This window comes from Vipera ursinii, assembly GCF_947247035.1.
Source record: "Vipera ursinii genome assembly, chromosome: 1".
In the NCBI taxonomy this organism is placed as follows: domain Eukaryota; kingdom Metazoa; phylum Chordata; class Lepidosauria; order Squamata; family Viperidae; genus Vipera; species Vipera ursinii.
Window position 1 is genome coordinate 113,614,013 of NC_139512.1, and position 17,953 is coordinate 113,631,965.

At 44.5% G+C, this 17,953-nt stretch overlaps 1 protein-coding gene across 1 annotated transcript in view; it reads right to left on the bottom strand.

The window, feature by feature from the left end:
* DAGLA (diacylglycerol lipase alpha) overlaps positions 1-16,940 on the bottom strand; it is a 130,471-nt gene extending 113,531 nt beyond the window's left edge. The window contains exon 1 of the mRNA XM_083348352.1: positions 16,828-16,940. The gene's annotated coding sequence lies outside the window, so the exon portion shown is untranslated. The remainder of the gene's footprint in view (positions 1-16,827) is intronic.
* Positions 16,941-17,953: the final 1,013 nt, after the last annotated feature.

Genomic DNA, 17,953 nt, shown 5'->3' on the forward strand with positions numbered 1-17,953 from the left:
TTTCTTTTCAGAGTCACGTGTCTACTTTTGAAATGTGCACCCTTCTCCACACACAGTAGATTCCCCACAATCTAACATGTCAAAGTTATGAATTGTCTACAAATCAGACTGCCTCCAGACACAGTATTCCAATTTTAAATCAGCAATCTGAATTTTTGAAGCTATCCTGTTTCTATTTAAATTTTGACTGCCATCAGTGAATTCTCCTAAATTAAACAGATTTGCAGATTTTGCTGCAAGAGATTAATACAGCACACAGCCAGAGCCCCATATTAAAAAGCTTTACTTCAGCCCAGAAAGATATACTGACAGAAGGGAAGGCTGTCAGGAATTGTGCTACCCTCATTACTGATCCCTATTCTGCCTCATTAATGAGACTAATGAGTGGTACAGTCCTTACTGTTTTAATGTAGGACATTTTGAGGAACCTAATTAGTGGATTCCCTGGCTTCATTTCCTCTCCCACCAAGCATCACTTGCCTGCAAGAAACAAAATTACAACTGCAGTCCATGGTAAGCTCTGGGAAGAGATGTGTGGGTGTAAGAATGGCTGGTTTAGCCACCTGTCCAATTGCTTTAAATCTGTTATCTGTCAGGCTAGCTCTGAAGACAAAACTAGAAGCCTATTGAAAGAGCACTAAAACCATTTCTCAAAAATAGCCTGGACGGCAAAGAGAAGTAGGATAAAGCGGGAGGGATCAACCAGCAAGCTACATCCTCAGTTGCTGCGGCAGTGGAATGCCTGTACTGGCACGAAGCCCCTGCAGCCAGCAGCCCCTAGAGATAGCCTGTGGAGCAAGCAAAATGGTCTTCTATCTCCATGTAATGCAGGCAGCAACAAGCCCAGCCAAGAAAGCTCCTTCTCAGCAGAATCACTGGAAAACGTTTATTTTATTTATTTATTTATTTTAATTCCATTTATATCCCGCACTTTTCCAAAGACTCAGGGCGGCTTACAAGCTTAGCAGTAGCCTTCATTCTATGTATATGCCTGCTTATTAGGGCTTTCATACACCCCCCAAGTGGCATTATTACAAAGTCAGCTTAATTGCCCCCAACAATCTGGGTCCTCATTTTACCTACCTCGGAAGGATGGAAGGCTGAGTCAACCTTGAGCCTGGTGGGATACGAACCTGCACTAATTGCAGGCAGCTGGTGTTACTTAAGGAGGCATTAGCCCACTGCTCCACCAAGGCTCTTATTGTCGTCAGTCATGATAGAAACATAACTTACTGCTAAGCTGATAGACCTGGCTCACTTTTTCAGTTTAAATCAACTTTCTTGCCTTCACAGGGCTAGGTTTTTTTTTAAATGCAGGCTGGTTCTGTTTTAGCACTCTTTCAAAAGCACACTAAACCAAAGCATGTAAATTTGACAACCCTTTCAGAAAAAAACAACTTGGTCAGGCTTTACACAGCCAACATTTCTGCAGTTTTTCCAGTCTTTTCCTACAATGGAAGATTCAGGGGCTATAGAGGGCAGGACTCAAGCATTATAATGACACATAGGAGCCAGGAAGATCCAGTGATGTGCTACTAAATGTTGAAGAACCGGCTCTAATCATTCCATTGTATCACTGCACCACACCTAGCTGATTGGTGAACTAGGGGTCAAGACCCATCATTGTTATCAACCAGCTCATAAAAATTTCAGTAAATGTAACCATTGGCTTTTTATGAGCTTGTATGAGCTGGTTCCAGGATCCCACTGCAAGTATCACACATTTTCACCCACGCTGCTTCAACAGTCACATCGTTAATGAAACGTGTTGGATTATATCCAAAGAAAAGACTGGGGAGAAGGAATAAAGCACTTTTTAAAACTGGAGCATTCCTTTAAGCTGCCTCACCTGGGGCTACAGATGAGGCAAAGACCATGTCATGAAAATATATCATGTTGACACAGTTATCAGTGCATTCTCATGCTGTGCTTAAGAGGACATAGGATTTTGCTGCATTTTTTCCTACCGTTTCTCTATTTATTTTTCATATATTTTATATATACATCTTTGTAAGTCAAATGTCCTGAAGTTAGATAGGAAGACAGAGTTTCAAAATGTATTTTCGGCATTTTTCAGGCAATCTTTTGCTCTACTATAAGTGAATAAATACAAAATGTCAGTAATATGCCCAATTTTCATACACTCACAGAGAATCAATTTAATAAATTTAATTTAATAATTTAATATTTGCATTTGTATACCGCCCTTTCCCTGAGGACTCAGGGCGGTTTACAGGGAATTAAAATCGAAACATACAAAAGTTAAAACCAATTAAAAAAGCATTAAATTCACCCTGTAGATTAAAACCCCAGTTAAAATTTTCTCCTCAGCCTGGGCCCGAGAGCTCAAAGAGCCAGGTCTTCAGGCCCCGGCGGAATGATCGGAGGTCAGGAGCAGTCCTCAGCTCTACCGGCAGCTGGTTCCAGAGGGCAGGCGCTCCCACCGAGAAGGCCCTATCCCTGGGTGTCACCCGCCGGCAATCTCTCACCGGCGGAACCCTGAGCAGACCCTCCCTGTGGGAGCGCACTGGGCGAAGGGCATTTGATGCCGGCAGCAGGTGTTCCCTCAAATAACCCGGACCCAGGCCATGTAGGGCTTTATAGGTGATAACCAGCACCTTGAATTTCACCCGGAGGGCAACCGGAAGCCAATGCAGCTCGCGGAGTAGAGGTGTTACATGGGAGTATCGGGAAACCCCCATTACAACTCGCGCGGCCGCATTCTGCACCAGTTGAAGCCTCCGAGTGGTCTTCAAGGGCAGCCCCATGTAGAGAGCGTTGCAGTAGTCCAGACGGGAGGTCACAAGCGCATGAGTGACTGTGCGTAGGGCGTCTCGGTCCAGATAGGGGCGCAACTGGCGCACCAGGCGAACCTGTGCAAAAGCCCCCCTGGTCACGGCTCCTATGTGATCTTCAAAATTGAGCCGTGAATCCAGGAGGACGCCCAAGTTGCGAGCCCTATCAACGGGGGGTAACACCTCACCCCCCATCGTTAGAGGTGGAATAACTTGGTTAACCCGAGACGCCGATATGCACAGCCACTCAGTCTTGGCGGGATTGAGACGAAGCCTGTTTCTCCCCATCCAGACCTGAACCGCCTCCAGGCACCGGGACATCACGGAGAGGGCATCACTGGGTTGGTTCGGGGTGGAAAGAAAAAGTTGGGTATCATCAGCGTACTGGTGATACCCCACCCCAAAACCACGAATGATCTCGCCCAGCGGCTTCATGTAGATGTTGAACAGGAGGGGCGAGAGAACCGACCCCTGAGGGACTCCACAAATGAGAGACCTCGGGGCGGATCTCTGCCCTCCTGTCAACACCGACTGCGAGCGGCCCCGGAGGTAGGAGGAGAACCACCGTAAAACGGTGCCTCCCACTCCCAGCCCCCTGAGACGCCGCAGCAGGATACCATGGTCGATGGTATCGAAAGCCGCTGAGAGGTCTAATAGGACCAGGACAGAGGAGCAACCCCTGTCCCTAGCCCTCCAGAGATCATTCACCAGCGCGACCAATGCCGTCTCCGTGCTGTGTCCAGGCCTGAAACCCGATTGGTACGGGTCCAGATAATCAGTTTCCTCCAGGAACAGAGGGAGCTGATGCGCCACCACACTCTCAACAACCTTCGCCAGGAAGCGAAGGTTGGAGACTGGACGATAGTTGTTTAAAACAGCCGGGTCCAAAGCAGGCTTCTTGAGGAGGGGTCTCACCACCGCCTCCTTCAAGGCGGCAGGGAAGACACCCTCCTTCAAAGAAGCAGTTATTACTGCATGGAACCAGCCTCGTGTTCCCTCCCGAGCCGCATAAGCTAGCCAGGAGGGGCACGGATCCAACAAACAGGTGGTGGAGCTCAGTCTCCCCATGATCCTGTCCACATCATCAGGGGAAACAGGGTCGAACTCAGTCCAGATAACGTGCTCAAGACCGCCTGATTCCTCCACATCAGACTCTGCCCAGTCAGAGTCCAAGCCGGTCCGGATCCGAGCGATTTTGTCCGTCAGATGATGACTAAACTCCTCGGCTCGTCCCTGCAAGGGATCCTCCCTCACCTCCTGGTTAAGGAGGGAGCGAGTCACCCTAAACAGGGCGGCCGGGCGATTATCTGCGGACGCGATAAGGGCGGCAAAGTAGTTAGACTTCGCCGCCCTTATCGCCGCAAGATAAGACCTTATGAAGGTTCTTAACTGCAATCGGTCGGGTTCGGATCGGCTGGATCTCCAACCGCTCTCTAGACCTCGTCTCCGACGCTTCATCTCCCGGAGCTCCACAGAGAACCATGGAGCCCAACGGGATCTGCGCCGAGTCAGAGGTCGCATGGGTACAACACAGTCGAGTGCCCTGGTGGCAGCCGTTTCCCAGGCCTCCACCAGAGCATCGACTGGGCTGTGGGTAAGGGTGATAGGTATCGGCCCAAGCGCCCTCTGGAACCGGTCCGGGTCCATTAGGCGCCTGGGGCGGAACCACCTGGTCGGTTCCGCCGCCCAGCGGCGGGGGATGGCATGACGGAAAACCAGCCTCAGGAGGTAATGATCTGACCATGACAGAGGGGTGATGGACGGAGAACCCCCTCCCAGATCATCCAACCATTGTCCAGACAGGAACACCAGGTCGAGAGTATGATCCCCCTCGTGAGTAGGGCCCTCAATAACCTGGGTCAGGCCCATGGCTGTCATGGAAGCCATGAACTCCCGAGCTAACTCCGACGACCCCCCCAGTGATGGCAGGTTGAAGTCACCCAGGACTATAAGCCTGGGGAACTCCACCGCCAACCCTGAGAGGGTGTCGAGCAGCTCAGGCAGGGCTGTTGCCACACAGCTGGGCGCCAGGTATGTGAGCAACAAGCCCAGCTGAACCCGAGGACCACATCTCAAGAGGAGGGATTCACTCCCGGCCATCTGGACAATGGTGGCCTCCCGAGGACACAAAGTCTCCCGAATAACCACTGCCACCCCACCACCCCTGCCCTGAGCCCGTGGCTGGTGCAGCACCCGGAAACCTGGTGGGCATAACTCGGTGAGAGGCACCCCTCCCTCCGAACCCAACCAAGTTTCCGTGATGCACGCTAGATCCGCACATTCCTCCTCGATCAGGTCACGGATGAGGGGAGCTTTGTTAACTACGGATCTAGCGTTAAAATAGACCAACCTGAGCTCAGGGGCCTGATCACCCTCATCCCCGGGTAGGAGGGTGCTAACCGGAGGGTCGGAGCGCGCCACCGCTCGGAGATAGCGGGGGCGCGATCCCAGATGTTGATATGGCCCTCCGCGCAAACACCTGCTACCATACCCTATCGCCGTGGGGATTCGATGCCCCACCCCCACATTCCCAGCGCCAGCAGCCACCTCCCCCGACCCCGTCCCGTCGGGACCTCTAACAGGTCCAGACTGAGTGCCGGTTATAGATTCCTTCCCCACCCTCCCCCTCCCTAACCTCTTAAAATAACCGGCTAAGAATCTTATCAGGGGCCTCTTAGCGCGTCTTAACTCGAGGCCCCTGTCCAAGCCCAACCACCTCTCGGAGTCCCAAAGCTTGGACCCGTCATTAAGGGGAGTATGGAAACAGGCGACAGGTCGCGCCCATGAGGCAGGAATAAAATCAATGTATTTTATTCCCATTTTAATTAATTTCTCATACATAGCAAAATGTTTTAATAATGTTAAGATCATTTAATTTGATGGTATTGAAAACAGATTGGCTTTATTATTTTTTAAACCACATTGATTTAAAAAATGATTCCTATGCTAGTTTCTATAGTCATCAGCCTAAATATTTTCTACATGTTAGTCTGAATTAAAAACTGTTTACTTTAAAACTACTATTAAAGGCCATAAATATGGATTCCCCCATTTTTTTCATCCCAACTTTTCAAAACAGTTTTCATTATAATCTCATAATATCCTAAATCCATATAAACATTTCACCTGTATTTTACCACCTTTGTTTTCTCATTAATATTAGTAAATAGCATAATTTCCTGTTATCCAATCTACCAATCTTTTCATGTGACAGTATAATACAACATTCAATTTCAGGTTCTTTTCCCACCGCCCAGTAATAATTCTACGAAGCTTTTTGTTCTTTTATATAAATCTAAATGTCACTTCCTGCCACTCAATTACTACTCTGAAATATATTACAGGAAGAAATACTTCTCAAGAATTTGTTTATTTTTAATATTTTTATATATATTTTTACTATTGTATTTTATTTATTTTTATTACTTATTTGTAAACCGCTCACTTACTGAGTTAGGAAATATGTAAATAAATAAACAGTATATTCTCAAACTTGTACTGTTAGTTTGAGACTGGTTCTGTTGTCATTCTTAACACAAAGCTTGCTACAAACCTTTGCTCTTCCTGGCAACTAGCCTTGTGAAATCAAGGATTGATTTCACAATTAACATAAAGCAGAACATGAGTAAGCTATACTGGTTATTTTAGGACACCAGGACATTTTGGATATTAGCATATTTACTTCCTTGCAAGGGTGCAATATTGATACCAGTGGGAACATGCCTTGCTAGTCCTTGTCTGCCAATCGCTAATTGCTTTGTCTGGCCATCTCCATTTCTTTTTAAACTAAACTAAACTAACCTAAGGGACACGGTGGCTCAGTGGGTTAGGACGCTGAGCTTGTCGATCAGAAGGTCGGCAGTTTGGCAGGTCGAATCCCGAGTGCCGCGTAACAGAGTGAGCGCCTGTTACTCGTCCCAGCTTCTGCCAACCTAGCAGTTCAAAAGCACGTAAAAATGCAAGTAGAAAAATAGGGACCACTACGGTGGGAAGGTAACAGCGTTCCGTGAACCTTTGTCATCTAGTCATGCCAGCCACATGACCACGGAGACGTCCTTGGACAAGCGTTGGCTCTTCGGCTTTGAAACGGAGATGAGCACCAGCCCCTAGAGTCGGAAACGACTAGCATGCACGTGCTGGGGAACCTTTACCTTTACCACTAAACTAAACTAAACTAAACTAAACTAAACTAAACTAAACTAAACTAAACTAAACTAAACCACCCTCTTCATCCAGTGCAATGGTAATTCCTGCTAATTATATGGTATGATCACCAGATTTAGACCTACATCACTATGGAAGTAGCCACACATTCATAGTTATGAGTCAATGAATGATTTTTTCCGTGTGCAACTTGAGTAATTCAGCCAGCATTTTTATTATTTTTCTCCTACAAATAGACTTTAGCAATAGAAGTTTGGATCTGTTGTTTTTAATGTTATGTGTAGTTCCCAAGCTTTTTGCCACAGTCCTCCATTGGCTATTTTTAATAATTGAGTGTGTACTATTTACTAATAATGCTACTTATAAGCAAATAGCTCAACTAAATTATTCTTCAGACTCTGAATCATGCTGAATAGAAGAGTGAGAAATAGAACTAAAGTTCAAATTTGAAAGCCACTAATTTTGCTATTGCCTTGCATGCTACATTTAAGGCATTTTCTTTAGACAATTAATTTGCTCTAATGAGAATATTAGACCCTGCAATTTTTCAGTACCCCAATTTCTCATTCTTCACTATTTATCATCACTACTTAGCAACCATAATTTTGTAGGTTTGCATGATTTTACTGACTTCCTTTTGAATTCTTGTAACAATTTAACCTCAGACCATAATTCCTGGATGCCCAAGATTACAATTTCCATTCCCCAACATTGGATAATGACTTGGTGAGGCTTAGTTATGCCTTAGCACGTACACTTTTGTGTCAATGTTGCCTCTTCCTACTAGATAAGAAATGTAGTACTGAAATGCATTTCTTTCTCTGGTGTTAATGTTTCAATTGAAATGACTAGTTGCAGAATACATCACAATACATAGCCTCACATTCTAAATTCATATGGCATGATCATTAAATTAGAGAAAGCGACAGGGAAAATAGACTTTGCTTTGAGCAGTGAATTGTTGACTTTTATAGTTTTGATTGATCACTGTCCACCAGAGTAATAAGCATCCTTAACTATATAATGGCTCCTGTTTTTAACTGTTTTAGTTTTATTTTGAATGTTCTAAGAAATAATTGGTCAATTGAAAACACAGTAATCTAGAAAATAAATATGTCATATGATATTGGCAACAATTCAGCATGTAATAATCATGATGGCAAAGTAATTAAGATAATACAGGTAGCTCTTGACTTACAACCGTTCATTTAGTGACCATTCAAAGTTACAATGGCACTGAAAAAAGTGACTTGTGATCATTTTTCACAGTTATGACTTTTGCAGCATCCCATGATTATGTAATCAAAATTCAGATGCTTGGCAACTGGTTCATATTTATAACCGTTGCTTTGTCCCAAGGTCAGGTGACCACCTTTTGCAACCTTCTGACAATCAAAGTCAATGGGGAAGCCAGATTCACTTAACAGCTGGGTCACTAACTTATCAACTGCAATGAATCACTTAACAACTGAAGCAAGAAAGGTTGTAAAATGGTTGTAAAACTCACTTGACAAATGTCTTACTTAACAACAGTAATTTTGGGCCCAATTGTGGTTGTAAGTCTAGGACTACCTGTACTTTGTCACATATCTGCATATCTTCATATATTGTAAGGGAATCCCTATCTAATCTAATGCAGATTTCCTAAGAAATAAGTCAATGTGTTGAATGGATCCAATTCAGATGTCTACAACAAGGAAATGCAGCCCATTTACCTCAGATGATGCTGAACTCCAGATTCTAATCACCTCAATGCACCTGGGTCAATCACAAGCATAATCTGGTAGGATGCAAATTCCTTATAAGGATTGCAGCCTAATTTCTGTTATCTATCCTTAATGAAAGGGAGGCAGTGGCTCAGTGGGTTAGGACGCTGAGCTTGTCAATGAGAAGGTCGACAGTTTAGCGGGTCGAATCCCGAGTGCCGCATAACAGAGTGAGTGCCTGTTACTCGTCCCAGCTTCTGCCAACCTAGCAGTTTGAAAGCACGTAAAAATGCAAGTAGAAAAATAGGGACCACTATGGTGGGAAGGTAACAGTGTTCCGTGCGCCTTTGGCGTCTAGTCATGCCGGCTTTCAGCCCCCGTCCGACGAATCACCAGGAAGAATGAGTCCGGAACGAGAGCTGGTTCTCCTGAGCCACGTTTATTAACCTCACAAACAGAAACTCGAAGACGATCGAAGTCAGCGTTGATTTCACAGCACAATCAACGCTGTTAAGTAGCCAGCAGAACCGACACCCATCACCACACCCCTAATTGCCTACCCACGCCCTCACCCTACTTAACTACCGCCCCCCTTGGCTCCTGCCTTTCGGCACCCGCCCCCAGGTACGTATCCTCCCCGTCCCCGTCCCACCACCATTGCAGCCGGTAAGCCACCCCCCAGCCCAGACCGCCCTCCCTTTCCCCTGAGCCTCGCACAGCCTTGCCTCCCCCCTCAGGTCCCCAAACCGCCGTGAGTTGCGCCGTTTGGACCATCCGCCGCTGGAGCCTAGCACACAGTCCCTTAGCCCGCAAGGAGGCCGGCAAAACAATGGAACGCGCCGTCTGCGGCCCTGCCGCCTCCTGGACCGCCCCGGCGCCCCTCCTCCATCTGTCGCTCGGCGGCTGGGCAACCCCCAACCGCGCCTCCTCACGGCTGCTCCCCGGCCTTCCGGACGGCCCCGGGGTCGCTTGGCTCCTCCCCGGCTCGTCGGGAAAACGTTGGCGCTGTCGGCCGATCACGTGGACCGGCGGGTTGCTGCCGAGTTGCTGCCGAGTTGCTGCCAGGTTGCATGGTCTCTCCGGATGACAGGCGGGTGGCTGCCGAGCCGTCTCGGCGCCTGCGCTCCCCCCTGGCTCGTCGGGCAAATGCGAGCGCCGGCGGCTGTTCCTGGGGCCCGGTGAGTTGTCCTGTAGCCTCAGCAGGCGGCGGGCGGTCGACTGCTGATCTGTTCTGCCGGCTGCGCCCTTCCCCGGCTCTTCGGGAGACCGCGGGCGCCGGCGGCTGGTCTCGAGGGCCGGCAGGTCGCTCCACGGCCTCCCAGAATGTCGGGCATGCCGAGCCCGACACCGGCCACATGACCACAGAGACGTCCTCGGACAAGCGCTGGCTCATCGGCTTTGAAACAGAGATGAGCACTGGCCCCTAGAGTTGGAAATGACTAGTACGCATGTGTGGGGGAACCTTTACCTTTACTTATCCTTAATGTAGAACTGCTAGAGAAACACCAATTATTTAGCTGTAAGCAGATGATCGACTATATGAAAAAAAATGATAATAACAGGATATTGACAGATTCCTTTTGAGCTCCTGAAGTAAGTGTAGAGAAATATATAATTTAGTAAACAAATACAACCTCTAAAATATTTATATTCAGCGTTTGAGCCAGCTTCCAATTTCAAAGCAAATTCTTTCAATCCTAAAGAAAAAAAAACCCTTCTCCTTTACATTTAATTCTTCATGCTCCATTTCAAAAGGCCTATAAAAATCCACACCATGATGTCTCTTTAAATTGCAATCTGTAACAAAAATGTGCCGGTATTGTCCCAATTGTTTAAACTTTTTGTTAATTTTGTTAATTAACTTAATATCTCTCTATTTAATAAATTTTAGATTTAGATTTCTGTTTCAGAGCACATAAATTTTATGTCTTTTTCCCAGACCAGAGACATTTGTGCAATGAAAATTCACTCTCTGATAACAAGTGGATGAGTCATATGAGTCAGTAAAGTCTCAGCCAATATCAGTAACCAGCATATGGTAAGATTGTTATATATATTATTTGTTGTTGTTAGCTGCGAAGTCGTGTCCGACCCATCGCGACCCTATGGACAACATTCCTCCAGGCCTTCCTGTCCTCTACCATCTTCTGGAGTCCATTTAAGCTCACGCCTACTGCTTCAGTGACTCCATCCAGCCACCTCATTCTCTGTCGTCCCCTTCTTCTATTGCCCTCGATCTTTCCCAGCATTAGGCTCTTCTCCAGTGAGTCCTTCCTTCTCATTAGGTGGCCAAAGTATTTGAGTTTTAGCTTCAGGATCTGGCCTTCTAAAGAGCAGTCGGGATTGATCTCCTCTAGGACTGACCGGTTTGATCGCCTTGCAGTCCAAGGGACTCGCAGGAGTCTTCTCCAGCACCATAGTTCAAAGGGCTCAATTCTTTGGGGCTCAGCCTTTCTTATGGTCCAGCTTTCACTGCCATACATTGCAACTGGGAAGACCATAGCCTTGACTATACGCACTTTTGTTGACAGGGTGATGTCTCTGCTTTTTAGTGTGCTGTCTAGATTTGCCATGGCTTTCCTCCCCAGGAGCAAGCGTCTTTTAATTTCTTGGCTACAGTCCCCATCTGCAGTGATCTTGGAGCCCAGGAAAATAAAATCTGTCACTACCTCCATTTCTTCCCCATCTATTTGCCAGGAATTGAGAGGGCCAGATGCCATGATCTTGGTTTTCTTAATGTTAAGTTTCAACCCAACTTTTGCACTCTCCTTCTTCACCCGCAACAAGAGGCTCTTTAGTTCTTCTTCACTTTCTGCCATTAGAGTGGTATCATCTGCGTATCTTAGGTTGTTGATGTTTCTTCCGGCAATCTTAATTCCAACTTTTGATTCATCTAGCCCTGCCTTTCTCATGATGTGCTCTGCATATAAGTTAAATAGGCATGGCGACAGTATACAGCCTTGCCGGACTCCTTTCCCAATTTTGAACCAATCAGTGGATCCATGTCCAGTTCTCACTGTTGCTTCTTGACCCGCATATAGGTTTCTCAAGAGACAAATAAGATGGTCTGGTACTCCCATCTCTTTAAGAACTTGCCACAGTTTGTTATGATCCACACAATCAAAGGCTTTAGCATAGTCAATGAAGCAGAAGTAGATGTTTTTCTGGAACTCCCTAGCTTTCTCCATGATCCAGCGTATGTTGGCAATTTGATCTCTAGTTCCTCTGCCTCTTCGAAATCCTGCCTGTACTTCTGGTAGTTCTCGATCCACATACTGCTGAAGTCTAGCTTGTAAGATTTTAAGCATGACTTTACTAGCATGAGAAATGAGTGCAATGGTGCGATAGTTTGAACATTCTTTGGCACTGCCTTTCTTTGGAATTGGAATGTAAACTGATCTTTTCCAATCCTGTGGCCACTGTTGAGTTTTCCAAATTTGCTGGCAAATTGAGTGTAGCACTTTTACTGCATTGTCTTTTAAGATTTTGAATAGCTCAGCTGGAATACTGTCACCTCCACTAGCTTTGTTGTTGCTCAGCTTTTCTAAGGCCCACTTCACTTCACATTTTAGGATGTCTGGCTCGAGGTCAGTGACCACCTCATTGTGATTATCAGGGACGTTAAGCTCATTCTTGTATAGTTCTTCTGTGTAATTTTGCCACCTCTTCTTAATCTCTTCTGCCTCTGTTAGGTCCCTGCCATTTTGGTCCTTTATCATGCCCATTTTTGCATTAAACGTTCCCTTCATCTCTCCAATTTTCTTGAAAAGATCTCTGGTCCTCCCTATTCTATTGTTTTCTTCTATTTCTTTGCACTGTTCATTTAAGAAGGCATTCTTATCTCTTCTAGCTATTCTCTGGAATTCTGCATTCAATTGGGCATATCTATGTTTTTCTCCCTTGCCTTTCGCTTCCCTCCTTTCCTCAGCTATTTGCAAAGCTTCCTCAGACAGCCATTTTGCTTTCTTGCATTTCTTTTTCTTTGGGATGGTTTTGTTTGCTACCTGTTGTACAATGTCGCGAACCTCTGTCCATAGTTCTTCAGGCACTCTGTCTATCAGATCTAATTCCTTAAATCTATTTGTCACCTCTACTGTATATTCAACAGGGATATGATTTAATTCATACCTGAGTGGCCTAGTGCTTTTCCCTACTTTTTTCAGTTTAAGCCTAAATTTTGCAAGGAGAAGCTCATGGTCTGAGCCACAGTCAGCTCCTGGTCTTGTTTTTACTGACTGTATAGAGCTTCTCCATCTTTGGCTGCAGAGCATATAGTCAATCTGATTTCTGTGTTGACCGTCTGGTGATGTCCATGTGTAGAGCCGTCTCTTGGGTTGTTGGAAAAGAGTGTTTGCTATGACCATCGTATTCTCTTGACAAAATTCTATTAGCCTGTGCCCTGCTTCATTTTGTACTCCAAGGCCAAACTTGCCTGTTATTCCAGTTATCTTTTGGCTTCCTACTTTAGCATTCCAATCCCCCATGATGATAAGGACATCATTTTTGGGTGTTAGTTCTATAAGGTGCTGTAGGGCTTCATAGAACCGGTCAATTTCATCCTCTTCAGCACTGGTGGTTGGGGCATAGACTTGGACTACTGTGATATTGAATGATTTGCCTTGGATTCGAACTGAGATCATTCTGTCATTTTGAGGATTGTATCCCAGTATTGCTTTTCCTACTCTTTTATTGACTATGAAGGCTACTCCATTTCTTCTGAGGGATTCTTGCCCGCAGTAGTATACCTGATGGTCATCTGAATTAAATTCACCCATTCCTGTCCATTTTAGTTTGCTGATACCTAAGATGTCGATGTTCAGTCTTGTCATCTCTTGTTTGACCACGTCCAGCTTTCCTTGATTCATGGATCTTACATTCCAGGTTCCTATGGAGAAAAAATCTTTACAGCATCGGACTTTCCTTTCACCACCAGACACATCCACAGCTGAGCGTCCTTTCGGCTTTGGCCCAGTCGCTTCATTCTTTCTGGCGCTACTAGTACTAGCCCTCTGCTCTTCCCCAGTAGCATATTGGACGCCTTCCGACCTGAGGGGCTCATCTTCCAGCGTCATATCGTTTTGCCTTTTGGTACTGTCCATAGGGTTTTATATTATACTCCCTCAGAATTCTAATGTACATGCTATATCTCACTTGGGACACACACACCCCAACCCCAACCCCAAGAATTAGTAACATGTGTCATTATCTCCAAAATGTTTACAGAAACTAGATATTGCTGTTTTTATATAGTATGAAATACACATAGAAGTGAGCAGGGACACATTCTAGAGAGAATCAAACAAGGCCAATGGGATGTAGGGAGGGACAGTGGAGGACGGACTCTTAGAGATTGCTTCAGAGACTTCATCAATGAATGGAGAAGGGCAAACCCTGTTGCTAAGGGAAATGAGACAGATGGCTCCAGCAAACAACTGCTGACTCCCTAGGGCCCTGAAACGCTCAACAGTTTATCGTAACAGAATTGGGAGGAATCACATTTTTCGTTTTCAACCAAGATTAGGACAATCAACTATCATATTTATGGCTTTCATCTCTTGCCTATCCCTCCCTCCTTACTTCTCTTGCCTTCCTCCCTCCCCCTCCCCACGTGCTCACGTTCTGGTCTCTCCACTACTTTCCTGATCACCTTGGAAGGCAGCACAGACTGATTCATTCAACTGTCGGCCTGCAGATTTTGGCCTGGCTTTTAAGTGACAGGTTTCATGCTCTTTCTCTTGGCAATATTTAGGGTCAAGATAATAATGTTTCTGGACAAAACTGTTCAATTGGAAATAGCAGGTTATTGTGATGTGGCTCCAGGATATTGCAACCATAAGAGGGTATGAAATGGAGATTCTGGAACTGAGAATGTCTCTGTGTACCCTAGAGGATATTGTTTTCTAGAGAACACCCCACCATGATATTTCAGGCAATCTAATTCCTTGCTTTCTGCCTTCCATAGCATTGTAGCATGTAGCATTTAGGTTTATATGCCATCTCACAACACTTTACAGAACTTTCTGTGCAGTCTACAATGTAGTGCATTATTTGCATATTGCCCCAACAATCTGGGTCCCCATTTTACTGATGAAAGGATGAACAGCTGAGTCAACCTTGAGCCCTGTCAGGATCAAACTCAAGGCTGTGGGCAGAGTTTGCCTGCAACACTGCTCTTTAACCACTGCTCCACCATGCTGCTGTATCAAAGCCCACCTGGCTCAACAAGCCTCTCTGACTTGGATGAAGCTTCTGTGATTAAGAAATGAAGTCATCCTGTCGATGAAGTATTCACTAAGGTCCAAACTGCACTCCCAGGCTTTCAAGGAGGGAGATATGAGTGGCAAATACTAGGCTGGACTAATATTAAAGCTAAGTCTGACAATGTTATTGAAAGCAACATCTATATTCCATAGTGAGGCTCTTGGTTAGAGCTAACCTATCTGGGCTGCAACAACTGAGACCATCCCAAGATGGCAACCAAGACAGACAAAAGCTCTAACTCTTTGCTAGTATATGATTGGCAGCTGGGCTTTTGCTGTGCAAATATTATGTTTTCAAACTGGATTGAGTATTGCAGAAGCAATTAACTGTAGACCTTGCTGCTGGAAAATGTGGATGCATTTAAAGATCAGCCCAAAGTTCCACACGGCTTCAGAAGAAACACTTGCCTGGTACAGTTATTTCTATTTGTAATGCCCACACATAGCTTCTCTCCTGACTTTCCTTTTGCGTCTTCTCCATCCAGTTTTGATCTTTATTTTCTGTTTTCTACCCTGTGAAGTTAACCTTTGCCCTTAATCCAACTTTTATCCTATTTTTAATCTTTTCTGCCGTTTCTGATGAAAGGCAGAAGTTTCTCTGTGTAATAAGCGTGCGGTGTGTTTCTGTGGGTGAGGAGGTTGTGTTTCTGACAAAGTGAATAATTTATGCACTTATGTTAATAAGGTTCACATATATGTAAGGTGTAGTTTATTTAAAGACGGTTGTACACACACACACACACACACACACACACACCACAGAGACACATCTGTTTTTCCCTGGCCTCCTCCTCCTCCTCTTCCTCTTCCTCTTTTTAAAAAATGTGTTTCAGCTTGAAAAAAGTAGGCAGTATCGATTAGAGTTAGTAGGACAGGATATCCCAGAAGCAAGCAGCATCAAAACCATTTTCGTATCATGGCTAATAAAGCTCAGTTCCAATCATCTACACTTCAGCCAAATATATGCATAAGAATGTCCACACATTCATTCCCAAGACTGTGGAGGGAAACATTCCCAAGAGTGATTTCACACGGTGTTGGCAACCTTAGGTTAAGTTAGAAAAGCTGCTTCTCTTTTTTTTTTTGCTAGATTGTCTTCAGTTCAAGGCTAACTTTCTTTTAAATAAATAGGGTGTATGTGTATTTGTAAATACTATAGACAGAAGATTTTTTTAATTTACATTTTAACATCATCATCATCATCATCATCATCATCATTATTATTATTATTATTATTATTATTATTATTATTATTATTATTATTATTATTCCAAGCCAGCTGTAACCAAATTCTCAGAACACCTTTCAATAATGCTAACATTAAATAGAACAGAAACCTTCATGTGGCTTGAATGATTCTATCCAACAAAGCTCATGCACTGAATGGGAAGATGCCATGCCATTATAGCCAATCAGATTTGGCTACATACTGTTGTTAAAATCACTTCCAAGCAGGACTTCCTGAACTGGTGATCTGAAAAATGTTTTCTTCATCCTGCTGAAACTATTCCTGAAGAATACTGCTCATAGCAGCATTTTATCTTGTACATTGAACAAATATTGAAAACTGCCTACAGTTAATCAAAATGAAGAGACACAAGATCTCTCCTGTTGCTCATTTCAGGTTGGAGAGTCCTTGGTTATATTTCCAGGAATCCTGGGTAAAATACGTAGCCTTCAGATTTCAAATTTAATACATCCACCCATAACCCTAGTTTAGCCCAGGTCTAAAAATTCCAGACTAGCCAGAGAATGAAATCACTGTTAATACTCACAGAATTGTTTCTCCCCACCCCCACAAGAGTGATCACAAGTTAGAACACGTTTCACAGACGTATCTCCCCCCTCTCCCCTCCCCTCTCAGTCAAAGAAGGTAAAACAATCCATTAGTACCAAGCATACTTGCTCTGGTCTGCTATATGCCTAGGAAGAAGTCTCAATATTCTGAACTTGGAATGGTTTTTTCAGTTCTCAGAAGCCCAGGTCAACCGTTTTACTTCAGGGAGATTATCATGAGAGTATGGAACCAGAAGTTAGCTTCTCAGGTACTGTTCCCTGAGGCACACAGCAAAAGACTGATATCGTCAGCTTGCAAGTATGAAGGACAACAGCAGCTGGTGGAAAACAGTATCATAGTCTGCCCTGCTGGAATGCTATTCCCAAGGTTTATGTCTGGCTTCATAAACTGCAGACATGCCCTGGCCTTAATGGCAAAAGATAACTTAAAACAGACTAACATAGGGGTGTCCCACCTTGGCAGCTTTAAACTTGTGGTCTTCAACTCCCAGAATTCCATGCTGGCTGGGAATTTCTGGGAATTGAATTCCATGAGTCCAAAAAAGTTGCCAAGGTTGGACTCCCCTAGTAGTCTAACAGATATAATAACATGAAGGGAAATACATTAATATAAATCTCATTAAGAAAACTCAGTTCTACTGCCAAGAGAAACTTCTGGATTACAATAGTTATATATTTGTCTGCATGATTTTTTTTTAACCAGTTGGAATACATTCTTTTGCACTTATAGGTGCTATTAACATAGTAAAGTAAAGTAAATCTTTCAAACGGGAAACTCCTTTACAATCACTGGGCCACATGAATCTAGAATTCACGAAAGCTACTTTATAATAGGAATCTTTTAATTGAAGTATTCTTTGCAAAATATATATCTTCAGGGCACTTTTTAAAGTCATATGTGGTTTGGGTATTTTGAATGTTATCGTTTGTTTTTCTGCATGTTGCATTCAGTGTTTCAGACCACACTGCAGATTGTTCAACCATATGGGGCAGAGCAGGACAGTTAATAGGAGCAGATTTTATTGACTGTGATCTTTATCAAGTTTAAATGTTGGCTGGAATCTAACTTCACATCAAATCAGTTTGTTTAGCTAATATTTATTCAATAAAACAACTGTGTAGGTTTGCATAATATAATTTATTTATTTTATTTATTTTATTGAGATTTCTATACCGCCCTTCTCCCTAAGGGACTCAGGGCGGTTCGCAGGGCATATATAAATAGCAGTAC